Source organism: Leptonychotes weddellii, chromosome 2 (genome assembly GCF_054177405.1).
Source record: "Leptonychotes weddellii isolate Sample4059 chromosome 2, ASM5417740v2, whole genome shotgun sequence".
NCBI lineage: Eukaryota > Metazoa > Chordata > Mammalia > Carnivora > Phocidae > Leptonychotes > Leptonychotes weddellii.
Window position 1 is genome coordinate 73,548,010 of NC_138370.1, and position 16,514 is coordinate 73,564,523.

Here is a 16,514-nt window from a genome sequence, read left to right on the forward strand (position 1 = left end):
ATCTAGAGACTAATATATTTTAGGTAAGAAAATGGTGGAACCAGTTGTCGTGACTGGGCTTATGGGCAGAGGGTATTGAGCATCAGAATTATGATGTCAGTGTCCTATGAGCAAAGGTGAATTACCAAAGCCTCTGTAACTCTTTGTCATCAGAGATGGAAGACATGCATAGCCACATAGAGGATAAAAAGCAGTTTTGTCAAGGATCACTCGTGAGTAACAATGAAAAGGTGGCAAATACAGAATGAAGCATTCCACGTGCCTTTTGCAGTTTGGTAAAATCAACATTTGCACAGTTTATGTTCCTATTAAAAAAAAAATTGAGGTTAGTTCAGAGTCTGTCCTCGGTGTAAAGTTCCTTGAACTGAGTCCTGAATCACAGATCTGCAGCACCTGCTTTCCAAATAGATAGATGCACAACACCCAGAGAATTCTCAACTTCTAACAGACTCAGTTCTGTTCTTCACCACAAACATAGCCATGATCTCAGAATCTGCGAACAAAGAAGGAAGGGCCTCTTGGCACCCAGCGAGCTTTTCTGGGTCAGGGCTGTCCAACAGAACTTTCTGGGATGTGAGAGATGTTCGGTATCTACGTGGTCCCATACAGTAGCCACCGGCCACACTTGGCTGTGAGCCCTTGAAAAGTGGCTCGTGCAACTTTAATTTAATTTAATTTAAATGTAATTACTGGTACAGCATGGTACAGCATGGCTCTCGGTTTTCACACACTTCTTATAAGGAGCCTGGAAGTCCAAAACGGCAACCCCTCGCTAGCATAGAGGCACAAGAACGGCAGAGTGCTCGAGCAGCCCTTACACGTACAACATATGGCTGGTGCCCTACAAAATAAACTCAGACTGATCTGTGACAGAGCAGAGGAAAAGTCTTTCCCTGTCGGCCTCCTCTCCTCCGCTCATTCTAATTGCAGAGAGTGGAGAAGGGGCCTATGTAGTCAAGCCTGGTTATTGTCAAGCTCAATTTGCCATGACTTTTATTTTCCAATAAGCAATCTGGCCAGCTGTGGCTGAAAATGAAATCACCAAAGCGGACAGTCCCTCACCCCTCCTCTAATTATTGATTTATAAAGAATCCTGTCCATGTTGCAGTCTGTCATCATATCGTACGGTCATATGTATCACTGGCAAATCTCAGGATACAGATAGAGTCTAAGAAATACTTCTTGAAATGGAGAGCAATTTTAACTTGTATTTCTAAATCGGAGGAGATTTTTACTGGCCTTTCTCAAACATTTTAGAAGCAGTGTTAAATGTAGAAAATCAGGGCGCTAGCCTTAAAAAGCACAATTAAAACTGTGGCCACTTGGAGGTCTGTTGGAGAGGGAGGTCATAAATTATTTTTAAAATGAAGTTTCTACATTTATTTTAATTATGTTCCATCTCTATCAGCCACCTGATGATAACACTTTGGGATTTTGAACTGAAGGGCAACAAAGCCTACCAAAAACCTGCTAGAGTTATGTATTCTTTGAGGTTTATGAGTCAATCAATCATTAACATTTATAGAGTCCCCAAAGACGGCCCTCAGCTCTGGGGGGAAATTAAGAGCAAAAATAAAATAGAAGCCATTGGCCTTGGTTTTAAAGCCTTAGCTAATTGGCTGGGGTGATGGTAAGTCATCGCATGCAAGGCCTACAGAATTCTTGCAATCATGCCTTCCGGTGGTCCTTCCTATCCCTCCTTGATGCAATTCTGAATCAGAGTAGTCTATGTGAAGGTAGATTGAAGATGACTCAGCATTTCCTATGGGAACTTAAAGCCACAGGTTCTTACAAATGTTATGGAGGTAGAGCTAGGGATTAACTTTCAGGAAGGGTAAGGGAGAAGCTCAGACTCTGCTCAGACGAGAGTCTTGTGACTCTGTATGAAGAAGAAGGAAAATAGAAACCTCAATTCATCCTAACAGGTGATCCAACTTAGTGGTTTTTGAGTGGGTTAATAGATCTGACATCTCGGTCCTTTTCTCTGTCCTCTGTGACTGCCCTCTGAGACCCAAGGTCAGTGCTTTTTCTCTTGCTCAGGGTAACTCCCCCAACATTCCCTCACCCTAATAACTCTTCACTGGGACCTCAGTGGATGAGGCAAGGTTCCCCCCCCCACCTTCCCTACTTCAAAAGTACCCAGCCCCGTGGCTCTCTGACCAAAAGATCACCTAGTCTATTCGCAAAAGCTTCTTTTTCTCATCCCCAGCTCTCTTGAGATAGTAAATAGCAACCTGCTTTTATAGTCAACCTTTTCTTTATTCAACCGATATTTATTGCCTTACCCCAATGTGTCAGTACCTGTTCAAGGCTTGAAAATACCATCGTGAACAAGACAGATAAAGTTTCTACTCTCAGAGTGTACATTTCTGGTGGCTGGAAAAAGTCTGCAGAGGTGACACTTAAGCCGAGACCAGAATGACAAAAAGGAGCCAGCTAAGTAAGGAGCGAGGGCAAGAGCGCTCCAGCAGCTAGCACAAAGATACAACAAAAATGGCTTGTTCGGGGACAGCAAGGAAGTCAGTGTGGCTAACATGAGCAGCAGGGAGAGAGGCATGGATGAGGACAGTGGGCGGCAGGAAGCAGATGATGCAGGACTTCAAAGGCCGTTGTAAATAGTATGAGTTTTATTATAAGCATTATGGGAAGTCTTTGGATAGGGTTGAGGAGGGGAATAACATGGTCTGATTCATGCTCTAAAAACAGCCGTGTGGAGATTGGATTAAAGGAAGATGCAGGGATCCTCCTGGCTTGAGTCCAAGCAGGTGATGATGATGCTTTGGACTGGGAAGGTGACAATGGAGATTGAAAATCAGTAGTCAAACTCAGAAGTAAAGCTGACAAGATCTACTGAAGGACTGGATTGGGGATGGGCAAGGAAAGGAAGGAAATGTAAATGATTCCTAGGGTTTTTTACTTGGCCAGGTTAAGTGTTGGTATTGTTTACTGAAATAGGGAAGACTTCAGGAGTATCAGGAGTTTGGGGGCGGCGGTGGGGCAGGGGGAGGGTGGACAGGGAAGAAAGAGAAGAGAAATTCTGTTTTGGACACATTAAATCCAAGGTCCCTATTAGCCTGTACCTTTCTGTATGTTCTTCCTTCTAGCCAATAAACGCTTTCCAGCTTCTTATTTAAGCCTGTGACTTCCCGTCAGTCTCCCCTTGCATGTGGAGAAGAGTTGATCAGTGCCCCCCTCCCAAACCGCTCCAGTATTTGAATGCAATCACTGTCACCCCTTAACCTTTTTTCTCCAGGATACACAACACAATTCCTTTCATCTTGCTTCAGAGGACCATTTTTTCTATCCCTTTAATCGTGGCTGTCGCTGGCCTCTGGGTCCTCACCCGTTTCCTTCATGTCATTTTGTAAATGCTAGAGCCAAAGTAGGGCGGCACAGAAGTCTGATATCAGTCTAATGCCAGTAAAACCGGATTGTTCCCTGCCCTTCATATCTCTCTCCTGGGCCATCCCAAGATGATGTCCTTTTCTCCATGAATGCCCTGACTTGGATCCTTGGTCCACCTGGGATCCCTGTCCCGTTGCTTCTGTCTGTGCCCATGCTTTGCCATCCAGCAACTGCGCCTTTGGTTTGGGAGTATCAGTGGTCCACTCTGCAAGGATCTGCTTTGGGCGTATTCCCACCGTGTTTTTGCAGAAGTCCTCCAAAATCAGAGGGGCCAGTAGCCCCACAGCAACACTTAACTCCTACAGTTGCCTGTAGCTTCATGAGACCTCCCTCTCCTACCCATGTGCATCACCGAAGTGTTCTCTAATCATCACCGTGCAATCTGCAGACTCACTTCCCGAACCCTCTCGAGAAAGGTTCAAAGGAGAAACGCAAGCAGATAGACGGCGTGGGGGTTTTCTGGAGCCCTGTGTCAAGACAGCGGCCCCTTTGGATTCTGTCAGATCTCAAATATGTCTCTTTAGACATGTCACTTCTGCCACAAAATACAGCAAAACTTAATATCCCATTAGAGCAAAATGCCATAAATTAACTGCAATTGATACCAAAGAACTGTTGGTTTACAAAATAATCACTTCTTCGACCTATGTGAATTGGAAAATTGTTTATGCGGAGGCATTTATCATTCACCTTGGGTTAATACGTTCAGATTTGGCATGCTATTTGGCAGAAAATATTTATGTAAGTGAGATGATTATTTCCCGTAAGTTAAATGGCAGAGGTAAAAGCAGAGCTTATCATATTATATTTGGCTCTGTCCTCATTTCCCTGTGATGGGGGAAGGAGCAGAGACTTCAGACAGCTGCAAGTTGAACCTTCGGCATGAAAGGAAACAAAGATTTCCCCAGCAGTGGGAACCGGGAGATGCCTTAAGGTAATTGGCTTTTGAGGGAACCCTGTACAGTGGAAAAATGGGATGTCAAAGGATGGCCACCGTGCCTTTCACACATCCCACGGATGGTAACAACTATTTGATTTGATGTATGGGGCAGATATAAACAATAACAAAGAAACCAGGATGTGTTAAGAAAATCAAATGCAAACCTGAAATCAAACAGAAATCGAACTGAATGATTCTCTCCCCAGAACCACTTCAGTCGGCTGCCAACTGTCCCTTCTTGTGCCTTCCAGTCTCACAACCCGTGGTTTAACCTGGGAGATTGTAAACTCCAGTTTCATTCCTCATCCTTAATTTAGCTAGACAGAGCTTTGAAATGGCAACTAAATTACCTTTTGGTGAAATCAAATCTTCCCCATTAGCCTCAAGCAGAGAGGAGTCCTAGACCACAGGCCAGCTAATGTGCCCCAGCAGCTCCCAGTTGTCTCCTGGAGCCCGGAGAGGGGGCGCACTATTAAACGCTTACTCACATCCTTTGTCCCCTGCAGTTTATCCTGTAGGGGGTTACTCTCTGCACGGTCTTTTCTCTTCTGACTGCCTGCCTAGCAGGAGGTTGCTTAGGGCAGTAAAATGTTTATTACCTGTTTATTGTGTGAGTAACTGCAGTCTAGGAGGAGAAAATATTTCCCAGTTTACCTGGGGCAATGAAAATAGGATTAAGAGTTCTGAGGGCTGAGGAAGGAGCAGTATAAAACCCAGAGAATCATATCCCATGCAGCCCTGAGAAGCCCAACTACCCCTGCATCATCCTTTCATTCTAGTCATGGTGGCTCTTCCTCGGATTCTCAGACCCGTGTCATTCACCATTATGGATTTGGTGGGTTGCTGGTATGCTAAAAGCAAGTCTTACCCCAAAGAGAGTTTGACTCGTATCCCGGGTGGTGCTATCAAATTGCACGAAAAGACAGGTCATCGACCTGATTAATGATTACATGCACATTTATTTCTCTTTGCTCCAAAGTAAGTTACAAACAGCTTAATTTCCACCAATTTTGCAGTGTGAAGATTCAATAAAAATATCATGTAGCAGTTCGGGCCATCCTGTGACCGCCATTTGCACTGAATTTAGCTATCATGGTTAGATAATTCATGCCTAAGATTCAAAAATCACTCTCCTAAATCTTCAATTAGTTCTTAAACATGATTCTCCTCCTGCTGTCCTCCCCTGTCCTTACTTTTTCTTCCCTTCTTAGGAGTCCTCCTGTCTTGATCATTAATGGAACAACACAGACTTTAAATCCTTTTCATGCATCACAAGACTATATACATAAAGATGTCTCAATCTAAAATACTAGGGTCCCCTAGAGTGCTGTCACTCGTAGGAGTAGGCTACAGAATTGAGCCCTAATTCCTTCTGGAGCCTATTATTGTCTCTCCATTCCTTCCTTCATTCATTGTTGATTCACTCATTCCTTCCTCCTTTTGACGACTACGGATCGAATTCCTGTGATGTGCCAACCACAGTTCTAGGCCGGCCAGGGCTGGCTTTCTTCAAATCTTAACCGTTTGTCTTAGATTCCAGAACCGGAGAGCTTTTCTCAGAAGTGCACACTTAGAAATAATTCGTAAATGTGACTTCGTTGGAGTCCTGTTATTTGTGATTTTTCATCACATTGAACATTTCTTTTCTTGGTCATCTTCTTGGAGTCCCTGTGTCAAACCTGAGGTCCGGAGCCGTCGAGGTGCTTGCATACCATCCACACAACATGACTTGGAGTGTGGGCGATTTGGCATGCATTTTATCAGTATGATATGCAAGTGGTTTTCCCAGATAATTCAGGCTCCACAAGTTCGCTTCTTGCTTTACCTGGATTGTTGTTTTTATTGATTGGGGGAGCTTCAGGATCTCCTTTCTAGTTCATTTTGCACTGGCCCATCCTCTGTTCCCATTAGCACTGAGCCTTTCAGTAATATGTTAACTGCGAGCCCCCCTCACCACCATCTACCCTGGCATTTTTTTTCTGTAATGGCAGTGATCCATACACATATATATGCTTAACCAACAGAGTAAATGCGAGGGCAGTAGAAAAAGAGCTGCGTCGACCAGCACAGGCAGGCATTTATCCCCTTGAGAACTGTGATTCCTTTGGTCCTTTAATGACATCCTTCTTTGGGGTGGAGGCACCTGAAGAACTGGGAAGGATTCAAGGTCTATGACTGAATGGACACCAAGTCAAAGAATGAGAAGACTCAACAGTCATTTTAGTCCCATCAGCTATGGGGGTGCTTGGGATGTGGAAACCATTATCAAGATGACAGACTCTGACTCTTACCTGTGTGCCATCAGGAGGACATGGTTAGCCAGTAAGTTTCAGAGCTGGCAATAAATCTACGAATCCTCAAGTTTCTTGTTGGTTCTAGCCCCACCTTCTTAACTTCGGTTTTATAGACTGGTTTTCTTGATTCTTTTACAAAATACCAATAAAATTTCTGAGTGTATGCTTAGACTTTTAAAATGTTGTGCTTGAGGGCGCCTTGGTGGCTCAGTTGGTTAAGCAACTGCCTTCGGCTCAGGTCATGATCCTGGAGTCCCGGGATCGAGTCCCGCATCGGGCTCCCTGCTTGGCAGGGAGTCTGCTTCTCCCTCTGACCCTCCTCCCTCTCATGCTCTCTGTCTCTCATTCTCTCTGTCTCAAATAAATAAATAAAATCTTTAAAAAAAAAAAAATGTTGTGCTTGATAAATTAAAGCTGATTTTGTTGTATTATCACAGGGTCATAGAGCTGGAGGAAATGTAAACATTAGTTCAGGGCCGGGCCCCTGTACTGATACTTAAATCCTTTCTACAGGATCCCTGCTAAGGGGTTTTCTAACCTCCGCTTGAACACCTCTGACAATGGAAAGTTCACCAACCCATTCCATTTTGGACGGCTTATCGTTTTAGGTCTTGCTATTATACACGTAAAAGTTAATAGGAGGCCAATAATGTTAAGATAACTTCTTAAAAACGTCCATGAACTAGGTGAGCAAGAACTATACCTAAAGGACTATAATATCTTTTTTTTTCTGCTTTAGAGAGTAGGAGGAGGTTAAAGACATAGCAGTGATTCCTAAGCTTCAGTGTGCAAAAGAGTCACCCAGCGAGCTTGTTCAAAATGAAGATTCTCAGGCCCACCCCAAAGAGCCAAGTCTGGGAGAAGTCCCTGGAGTCTACATCTTCGAAGCACCTACAGCTGATTTTGGTGCCAGTGGTCTCTCTGGACCACCTAATGAAGAGACTCTGGCCTAGGCTGCAAAACTTACATCTTCTATTTTCTCAACCAGAAAATTACTTCCAACAGCTCAACGCTAAAGGCATAGTATGTAGATTAACTAGTGAATTTTGCCCATTATTTGACATCCTATAGTCCCAACTACTTATATAGGAAATAATGATTTTACTCAATGAATCTTCTTCCCAGTTTTTGCTGATGTCACCCATCAGCAAATGCCCATGGCATCTTTTTCCTCTTCCAGGGAAGGAAAGGTCTTCTTCACTACCTGACATTTTATTTATGCATTTAGTCTCAAAATGGCTGCACGATGAGATAGTTAGGAAAGATACTGCAGAAAGGGTCCCTTTATGTTGTGAGAGCTCCTTATATACAGGACCGTCAGCACGAGGCTCAATCTTAGAAGAGCGCTGAGAAACAGCTTTGATTCTTGGACCCCTCACAGCGTGCGGTTGGTCTATACGACAGCTGCCCCAAACATTCCCCAAATAGAGCCTCTTCAAAGCAGAGGGGCTGCGACCCCTCTATTTGTTAAGATATGCAGCATCATACATCGCTGTCATTTTATAAACCAAAGCTGTCACTTTGGGTGGAGAATTCATGAATGGAGAAAAGTTGGGAAAGATTCAGTGTGCTGTAGAAAACTCTCTGGTATGGTGTCATCCTTCATGGGGGTGGGGGTCTTTATAGGAGGAGCCCTTGCCCCCTGGCCTCCTAGAGAACTTTCTAAAGCACACTGCCCCAGCCACTCATTAGTCCTTTCCCAACCTCTGGGCAGCCTTTCGTACCCGATTTCTCTCCCTCATCCTGTCCTCTCACCCTTTCCGCTGGGCCTATTTTGCTTTACAAATGTATACTGCAGCCATGTCCTTTCAAGAGAAACATTCTCTTATGTCATTCACTTTGTTGTGTAGCATTTTATCAGGGGCAGAAGATCTGGAGGGTCTTGGGAGTTCACCTTTGGGCCGAGGGCTATTGAGCTAATCCTAAAAAGAAGCCAGCAGTTGACTGGCTTCATTCCAGGGAAGGATCCAAAAAAGGAGGGTCGAATGTTTTATTTTTAAGAACAAAGAACAACTTTCCAACTGAGTGCCTGCCTCGCCCTCTGACACCAGGATCCTGTTCGGTCCTGCTTCAACCCAACCACCGGCAATCTCTGTCCCTCCTCCCTATCTAGCAGCTCCCTTGGGAGGCTGGGAGGAGCTTGTTACCAGGGCCACAAACAGCATAGTCCTTTTGAAAGAAAAAGTGTAAGTTAAGTACTGAAGTGGGAACTTCTTTTTTCCTTCTCCCTCCCTTGTCCCACCCGTGGGACAGTTAACTATTGGACTCCAAAGAGCTTCCTCTCTAAGCCCATTTAAGCCAGAAGTGTCCAAGGTTTTTTTTTCCAATACCATTATTTACCTTATTCATATTCAGAGGTAGGGAAAATGCTTCTCAGGAGGTCTCTGACTCCTCCTAAGGGAGAAAAGGAGCCTTGATGTGAAAGTTCTTCGGAATCACTCATATTTTATTGCTGGTTGATAAGCATCATATGTATATGTAGATTTTCCTGGTGATTATATTAAGTCTTGCAGTCTCCTGGAAGATAGCGTCACTCAAAATGGTTTTCCTGGAAAGGCTCTTTAGGGTAGAGAATATCACAGTTGTGCCAATAGCCTTCTCCTGCGGTTACAGCACAAAATGGACGGGAGAGTACACTTCATCAAAGCAACATTTGTGCTCAGTGTCCCTGAGATGTGTCCTCGGGGGAGTGTGTTCTGCCCTTCCTCATCTGCTACTACATGAGGATTCAGAGTGAGAGGGCAGCGTCTGCCCTCCTATGGGAGAAGGGCCTGTGCCTTGCCTGCCTGCTCCCCGCTCCTGCCTGGGTCCTGGAAACCCAAGGGTTCTTTACCATCCTGGGGGCACTCCAAGCCTTTGCCGATGGCAGGGCCTCCGCTTCTGCCGAGACTTAGAATTCCTTTAGTGGATTCACCAGGAGGTGAGCTTAGGAAAGAGACCGGGCTATTCTTCCTAAACGCTGTGCTCTTACCAACACAGCCACGGCCAGGACTGGGCCCAGCCACAGCCCAGGGTTCCTGCCCCCACCATGTAGCATCGTGTACACTCTGTGTCAGTGCTGACTGAGACCAAGTGAATTGAAACAGTCTGGTCCTACATGACTGCCTGGGAGGAAAGGGGGGAAAACAGGCTGTTGACCCCAGTGTAAGCCGGTTGTTGAAGAATGAATGTCCAGCTCTTGGTCCAAGAGAGCCGCGATCACTCTCAGGCCTTGACTTCTGTCTACCGAAAGCCCATCAATCTGCCAGGAACATGGCACACTGCGGCAGAACTGGTTTCTACCTTGGCCCACCCAAGCCACCTTCTCTTCACCATTGTGGTCCCAAGAGCAGCGCCAGGGTTCACATGGATATTGCTTTATTGCATAAACATTAGTAGAGCAGTTTAAGGATCTGGTCTTCCTCGTCTACATTGCTGTTGATTCATAAGGAAGTACGTACACATATCAACTAAACTAGGTGTTTGTACTTAACTGGCAGAGCCCTCACTGTTAATATGGTTAAGGCCAGATGAATCTGAGCAATGATAAATATTAACATGTGGAAATTACAAAGCAACTTGTTTCCTAGGAATCAAATATACTTTTCCAATACGTTATCTTTTACTAAAACCTGGATTGAGGCAAATAACTTAAATCTGTGGCATAAGACTATCAAAAGTATCTTTGACATGGTCCTTTATACAGAGACACCAATGCTTCAGGGAAAATGATATAAGCATATTTGAATAAAGGATAGAGATAAATGGAACTTTCTATGAATGGAAATAATTCAAATGGTGGCCTATATGAATACTAGCTGCTGTCATAAAAAAATGCTACATTTCAGTCAAAGCAACAAATGTTCATTTCTCACTGGAAACCTAATAGTTTGATGTGGGTGTTCTTGGTCATCAGTGGCTTTTCTTCACTTGGCGATGCAGGAACCCAGGGTTGTCCCTCATGGGCCTCTGCCATCTTAAAGTTCCCAGAGTTCTCGGTACCCCGTTAGCAAGCAGAAGGAGGGAAATGATGGAAAAGTCATCCCCTTTCTTAAACAACTCTGGCCAAAAGGACACCTTTCACTTCTGCTTATATCCTCCCGGTAAGAACTGGTTATCTGGCCCTATCTAGACACAAGAGGTTCTAGAAACTATGGTCTCTGGCAGGGAGCCCTTTCCCAGTCATGACTTTCCACTGTGGAAAGACGAGCACTATATTTTGGGGGCAGTTAGTTGTTTCTGCCATATGGATTTGGTTGCTTGTTTATTAATTGTTTGGTACACAGGACAGTGTGCAAATTTGCAGAGGACACTTTATCACACTGAAAAGTCAAATCCACCTAATATAAATTACAAAAGATCTGATACTACGACAGCTGAGAAGTAGGCAAGTAGTAGATGAAACTCAGTATGGAGAAATGTAAAGCAGTGCTTCTAGGGAAAATAATCCAAGTTAGCTTACACTAAAGGCATGATAATATTCCTTGGGATCACATTCCATTCAGAAAGTGGACAGTGAGAGTCATTATACACTGTTCTCTAAAGACATGGATACATTGGTGGCTAGTACAGCCAAAAAATTCACCAAAATAGCAGACACTGTCTGGTGAAGAATTACAAATATAATAAAATAATCTTGCTCAGAATTTTGACATATCCTCATCTAGAATATTACATGCCATTCTCAGGAAATAACAAGCCAGAACTAAAGAAGCTTTGAGAAGGAGCCAAGTGATCCAGGGTGGTGGTTCCTAAACATTTTGGAGTCACAGACTCCTTTGAGACTCTCTCTGACCCTTTACCTCGAGAAATGCATACACGTGCCCACACAGCATTGCACACAATTTCATGCACATCTGTGGCTAACTTGGGGTCTTCAGACCAAAGTTAAGAACCTTTGATTTAAAAAACACCATGCGAGAATCAACTTAAAAGGTTGGATTCTTTTGTCTGAATACATAAAGACTGAGAGAAGCTGTATGTAATTGAAATTTTTTAAACCACCAAATGTGTGATTAGTACAAACATGGGCACGTTCACCATATCTTGAGGTAGTAAGACAAAAGCAGGAGAACCACCCTGACATTTGAAAGAGGCAAATTCAAAAAGAAAAGAAAAAACAGCGTTACTGATTTACATGGCTGATTTCATAAGCTTATGGAATTTTATCAATTTAAGATGTGGTAAGACCAGAACTATAAATAGCTTTTAGACTTAAATGAATTTCATGGATGATAGCTCTGTGACGAGAGAGATGTTAGAGAAAATGCATTGGTTTGCTATGTGGTCCTAACCCACCTGTCAACATAGACAGCCATCTTTCCTAACGCATCCCTCAACGTGTCCCTTGGTGCCACCACAAGAGATTCAGTGCTGAGCTGAATGGATGGAGGGTGGGCCTGGCCCAGAGTGGAGTTGTTTGTTTCCTTGGGAAACGAAAGGATAGCAGTTCAGTTTCTGAAAGTGACCAAATGGTAGGATAATGAAATGGGCCGTAAAATAGCGATACGTGTACACAGGACATTTTTGTGACGTAGGAGGGACCATGTATCATAACCCCCAATTTTCCACACGCATATACTGAAATGCAGAGGGTAAGTGACCGGCCCAGGCTCACGGGTGAAGTCTCATGGAGTGCACCAGGTGCACACAGCCGTGGCAGGTGGTAGACCCGTGCGTTGGGGGGCCGTGGCCTAGCGGGCCACGCTCCTTTCCTCCCTTCTGCTCTCCTTCTGCCGCCTGCCCTGAAGCTGGCGCTTTCACCTCAACTTGTCTTCACTTACCTCCTTGTCAAATGGAGTGAATGACTTTTGAAATCGCGCTCGAGGAAATGGTGAGCTGGGAGTACCTGGAGAAAAACCAGACTCTGAGCCGTTGCCCATTCTGTTGTTGTATCCCTGAAGAAACAGCGGGGTGTGGTGGCTGCCTTCGATGCCAAACCTGGTTTTGTAATGGCTTCTGGTTGTTTATTTGAGAAACCACAAGTTATTAGAATTTCCCCTCACTGCCACTATCCTGGCACCTACTACTCTAATTTTTTTTTTTAAGTTTTTGTTTATTTAAGTAATCTCTACACCCAACATGGGGTTGAACTCAACGACCCTAAGGTGAAGAGTCACTCGCTCTTCCAACTGAGCCAGCCAGGCACCCTGGCACCTACTCCTTTTTTTCTTTTCTTTTCTTTTTTTTTAAGATTTATTTATTTATTTGAGAGAGAGAGAGAGAGAGAGTGAGCGGAGGGAGGGGGGAGGGAGGGGGAGAGAGAGAGAGAATCTCCAGCAGACTCCCCACTGAGTGTGGAGCCCGCCACAGGGCTCAATCGATGGACCCTGGGAGCATGACCTGAACCGAAATCAAGAGCCAGCCGCTCAACCGACTGAGCCACCCAGGTGCCCCAGCACCTACTACTTTAAAAAAACAAAAAGACTGTACACAAACAAGTTGATTGCTGAGCGCCTTACAAAACAACCAGTGATAATCACTTCTGGGGAAGAGAAATAGGAAAAAAGATGAACTAAAGGGAAACACACAAATCCTTGCCCAATGTTCAGCACATAGAAAGCACTCCATAAATATTTAACTCTTTGTTGATTGAAAATATTGGGCTATGAAACTATGGGCTTTCCAAATAAAAAAGCTACGATATGATTTCCAACTTTTATCTCACGGCCTTTGCCATTTACTGCATACTCCAAAAAGCACCTTGAAATGCAAGAGGCCACCCTTAAAATAATTTAGAGGCTGAAAATATAATTATTACATTGAAGTACGTTAGCCTATGTGGCATTTCTTTAACTTTGCACTTTCAAGCCCAGTGAAGTCAAAATCAGGATAACTGGATGCCATTTTATAAAATGTTAAAACTCCAATTACACTTCCTTTCCTTTCTTATTTTAAAAACTATTTAACAGCATTATAGACAGTGTGAAAAAGAGGCAAGGGAAACGTCCATAATCCCTTCGTCCTAACACAACAAGTAATTTCATTTTTTTAATATTCCCTTCCAGATTTAGACAAATATGCATGCATATTCTTGTCCATATGCCTCACAGTTACGAGCATGGTGAACACACAATTCTGTCCATCAGCTTTGGATGTAACAAGTGAAACAAATGAGAGGGAAAAGAGAAGAACGAACAAAAATAGATAACGACCAGTTAAATGATGGCCGCACAGCAGCCCGTAGTGGGTGAGAGAGAAGGTGGGCGTCTCTTGACCTCCCAACCAGAACTGACCAGCCAGGGGGACCAGTCCCAGGGCAGGCACCGCTGGTAACCTAGCAACTATTCACTTCGAGGCTGGGCCTACCCCTGCCTCCCTCCCAGCTTCTCGGGGGCTCTAGGCCACCCCCCCCCATGCTTTGTGGGCCACCCAGAAGAGGAGCAGCACTGAAGTAGGAGGATAAGCGGGGTGATGACAGCAGTGAGCCACACTGAGATCGAAAGCAAGCAGATTTCCCGCAGCCCCTACTGCTCTGAACTAGGACACGGACATGGCTTTTACCTGCTTGAGACAGCACCGTCCCACACGAGAGGACGCAGCCTAGCGGTCTGTGCACACCGCACTTGACGGTCACGTGGAGACATTGCTATTCTTTGCCCAGCTTTCCAGTAGAATGCTCAATAGCAAGAGCAACGACATCTTCCATCCGCCTTCAAGCTTTGCAGACTCCCAAAATGCTTCCGCATGCATTAGCTCACGTTATCCCCACAACACGACCCGAGGAGGTCATCAGGGTGATCTTGATGAGCTCCACATTACATGAAAGGGAAATGGAGACTTGGAAAGATGAGAGAGTGTCCCAGGTCACAGGATGGAAGTGAAGTTGTTCTTGGATGCACTGGCCATTCCGGAAAGTGTGGTAGCCTACTCTGTCCAGCAACATACAATCACACACATTCACCCTTGTCTGTTCTCAAGCAAGCAGCTTTGCCAAGTGTGTGACGCGAGTAAGTAGGAACCGTTCCCATCAGGCATCACTGAGCAGGGCATGGGGGAGCTGATAAGAGAGTCTAACAAAACGATGTTTTAAAAAAAAAAATGTTCCTCAACCAAGACGGAAAGGTTTGTTCGTCATCACGACGACAGATCCCTGTATGCAATGTCTTTTTGGTGCTACCATTTCTGTCTCGTGTTATTAAAAAATAATATATTGATTACTTGCTACTTCAGCGTACTCAGCTTTGGAAAGCTATTTCTGAAACGTGGCCAAGGTAGGATATGGCTTCCCTCATCTTGGCATGGTTTCTGACACACTTTTGTGGAATCTCAGAGCCTACCCTCTCCCCACTCACCCATTTCTTTGTAGGTTTAGAAAAGGAGTGTATCAGTTCAGTGTTATTTTAGCAACAGAAGCCACTGCTTTGGCTATTTTTAGCCTGTCAGGTGCACTCTGCCTGCCATGAACTTGGTATATTTGAGTGTTTCATTCGGCAGCCTCTCTCATTTGAAAGGAAGCCTGTTCCAGCCCTCTGACCACTGTAGCTCCACTTTTACAGCTGCTCGTAAATTTCTGAACACGCAGAGATATCTTTAGCGTGACTCCAGATATTTCCTGTTGAGCTGCAAGATGCAATCCTGCAAGCACACTGAGGCTAAATATACCTTCTCAGTCCAGCACTCAGCCAAATAAACAGGGGCAGCATCAACATGACTTCTTTAATCCAATGTTGAAGAGGATTTTTTCAGTTAGATTAATTAAGCAATTTTGTTTGTTTTGGCAACTGAAGTGATTTCACCTTCCCCTGAGCTTTCAACACCTCAGCTTCATTTTCTCTCCCGATTCAAGGTCCAACCAGAAGCCCAGGTAGAGACCTAGACCAGGTATGTTGGAACACCGTGCCTGTCTTAGCCCTGTACTTGGACTTGGTTCAACAGATGGCTCTACGGCAGCTGGCCCAGGGCAGCCCCTTCCACGCTCTCACAGAATCCAAACTCTTCTCCAACTTCGCCTAGGGCTTTTAGTCATTAAGGGGAGGAGAGAGATGCCAGGATTTTTTTTTTTTTTTTAAAGGAATGCATCCTTTGGGGACTTGAAAAAGGAAAAGAATGTTCAATTTTTCAGACCTCATAGGAGGCCTGTGGTAGGAGAAACCTCCTGGCGGGAGTTCTTGTCCACAAGGGATGCATTGACCTTTTTAACAGAGCCTAAAAACTTAAGTTGTTGTTCCTGGACAAGCCCAGGAACTTCATCTTGAATTAATTATTTAATCTTGAATTACTGAATCTTCAGAACCAGTTGTATACACTGAATGACAATGGTCCCTTTCTCTATAACCAAGATTAGTCAGTCCCAGGCCATCCATTGTCCAGGAAGACGGCAAGCTGAAAGAAGCTAGAGAAAGCGGTGTGAGGAAGCCTGACTTTTGCACTTGGGACCACCAAATACGCATTTCCTCCCCATTCTTGCCCTCCTTGGGGAGGCTGTGGGAAAGCGCCCAGTCTCACTCCATCAGATCAGACTCGCCTCAGAAGGTCATTTGGGTCAGTGGGGTCTACAGAGCACTGTTCATTCCCACCAGTTTTCTACCTGCCTCTTATCCAGGGTTGATGCTGGGGGCTCCAGTGTTGGCCATCAGTCTCATGATGGTGCCTTCTCTGACATGGGTACACTCTCCAGAAGACCTATAGAGATGAGCCTGGGGAGGCCCGGTGAGGAAACCAGTCTGTCAACTCTCTCCTTCGCATGTCGTTGTGTGGTTTATGATGCTGAATGTTTTTGTAACTCTCTGTACTTTGAGGATTTCTTGTTGGGCTGTTATTGATTGGCAAACAACCATTACTCATCAAAATTTATTACGCAGAGGCAGCAACAAATACAAAGTTACTAAACAGTGGGCTTGCAAAACTAACAAAACAGGAGAACAAGAAATGCAAATGACTACTAATGGCCGCAG

General features: G+C 44.6%; 1 protein-coding gene and 1 long non-coding RNA gene across 3 annotated transcripts in view; one reads left to right on the forward strand and one right to left on the reverse strand.

The window, feature by feature from the left end:
* MAML3 (mastermind like transcriptional coactivator 3) overlaps positions 1-16,514 on the forward strand; it is a 397,119-nt gene that overhangs the window by 337,741 nt on the left and 42,864 nt on the right. The window lies entirely within an intron of this gene.
* LOC145720113 (uncharacterized) lies at positions 8,823-14,810 on the reverse strand. The gene is made up of 3 exons (XR_014142854.1): positions 14,122-14,810; positions 12,402-12,466; positions 8,823-9,033 (listed from the first exon to the last, which is right to left on the reverse strand). It is a non-coding gene; the product is annotated as an uncharacterized LOC145720113 (long non-coding RNA).